This window comes from Orycteropus afer, unplaced genomic scaffold (genome assembly GCF_000298275.1).
Source record: "Orycteropus afer afer isolate SDZICR_OR568_19922 unplaced genomic scaffold, OryAfe1.0 scaffold00975, whole genome shotgun sequence".
Classification (NCBI taxonomy): domain Eukaryota; kingdom Metazoa; phylum Chordata; class Mammalia; order Tubulidentata; family Orycteropodidae; genus Orycteropus; species Orycteropus afer.
This window is the reverse complement of record NW_006922562.1, coordinates 42,382-43,046: the sequence shown is the minus strand read 5'-3', so window position 1 is coordinate 43,046 and position 665 is coordinate 42,382.

Below are 665 nucleotides of genomic sequence, written 5' to 3'. Positions count from 1 at the left end.
ACCCGACTCATAGCGACCCCTCCTTGGGTTTCCGAGGCAGTATCACTACGGAAGTAGGATTGCCCAACCTTCCTTCCGAGGAGCGGCTGGTGGGTTTGAACCGCCAGCCGTCTAGTTAGCAGGCAAGTGTCTTAGCCACTATGCTACCAGAGCTCCCAAAGTAGACACTATCATTTGCTATTTTTTATTCTCCTCATTTTATAAATAAGGTAGTGCAGAAAGGCCAGGTAACTTGTCAAATGTCACACAGCCAATACACAGAGCCAGGATTGGGACCCAGGTGGTCTGGATGCACCCTCTTAACCTTACAACCTGGCTACTCAAGATGTGGTCCTTGGAAGAGTTTTACAAATGCAGAATCTCAGGCCCCACCCCAGACCTACTGAATCAGAATCTGGCTTTTTGACAAGATGCCTGGGTGATGTGTACATTACAGTTGGAGAAGGATTGCTTTACCTGATGCCAAGTGGAATGTGATGAGTGCAGGCATTCAGTGGAGCTATGTCTTGGGGACCATTCCCTGGAGAAGGATGTCATGCTTGGTAAGGTGGAAGGTCGACGAAGGAGGGGAAGACCTTCAACGAGATGGATTGACACAGTGGCTGCGACAGTGGGCTCAAGTATAGCAAGGATCGTGGAGTTTGCGCGGGATCGGGTGGTGTTTC